General features: G+C 34.6%; 1 non-coding gene across 1 annotated transcript; it reads right to left on the bottom strand.

The window, feature by feature from the left end:
* Positions 1–386: 386 nt before the first annotated feature.
* LOC114006069 (U6 spliceosomal RNA) lies at positions 387–493 on the bottom strand. Its single transcript, XR_003547837.1, has one exon. It is a non-coding gene; the product is annotated as a U6 spliceosomal RNA (small nuclear RNA).
* Between the last annotated feature and the right edge of the window lie 529 nt (positions 494–1022).

Genomic DNA, 1022 nt, shown 5'->3' with positions numbered 1-1022 from the left:
AAGGTTTAACATATACAGAACAATGAATGTAATACATCACATTTACAGAAGAAAAGATTAAAAAAACATATGATTATATCTATACATGCAGAAAAGTTTTGATAATATAACAACTCTTCCTAAGACACTCAGTGAAATAATTATAGAAGGAATATTTCTCAACACAATAAAATCCTCTCTCTCTTTTTCTGGAGAGCATAAGTTCCTTCTCTCAATTAAAAATAATGTAGTTCTAGAAATATTAATTTCAGGAAAGCCGATGTCATGGGTGACTTTAGATAATCAGCCAGAATGTTTTTTGTGTGTGTGGAATTCACAAAACTTTTATTGATATGTTTACCATGCCAAGAAAAGGTTGTTTATTTAAAATTCAAATTTCACTTGAAAAAAAGTATGGAAGCTTCACGAATTTGCATGTTATCCTTGTGCAGGGACCATGCTAATCTTCTCTGTATCATTCCAATTTTAGTATATGTGCTGCCGAAGTGAGCACCAGCCAGAATATTTTTAAGCCAAAGTTGTGGGCCAGCCTCACAGAGCAGAAGTTGAGCACTGTGCATAGGAAACTGGATGCCATCTGGCAGCTGAGGGTTGAGGACCAGTTTTGGTGACCTGAGAAACAAGCCAAAGACATGTTCGTGTGTGCCTCAAATCCTGACAGGAAAAAAAATTGACAAAATTGAATTGCAGTGAAACTGCATTGCACTGGGTGGCATTTTGTTTGTCTCTATAGAGAGGAACCAGTCCCTCTTACAATTTAAAAAATAATTAAGATGGCAGGAGCTAGATTATTGTGATGGTCACAGTGACGATATTCAGGCTCTACGTTTCCCAACAGTCTAATGCTCTCCACGACAGCATCTATTACAATATAAATAGAGTAATCTTTAACAAAATGAATCAAAATATTCTTATTTTTGCTTTTAGATCTTTTTTCCGGAAAGTGTATATATACATGTTACAAAACAATCATAAGCACCAAAACCAAATCGCCAACAATTTTAAGCAAATGTTTACTGTAC

This window comes from Tupaia chinensis, unplaced genomic scaffold (genome assembly GCF_000334495.1).
Source record: "Tupaia chinensis unplaced genomic scaffold, TupChi_1.0 Scaffold145546_1, whole genome shotgun sequence".
Classification (NCBI taxonomy): domain Eukaryota; kingdom Metazoa; phylum Chordata; class Mammalia; order Scandentia; family Tupaiidae; genus Tupaia; species Tupaia belangeri.
The sequence above is the reverse complement of the archived record's forward strand: the minus strand, read 5'-3'. Positions and strand labels throughout refer to the sequence as shown.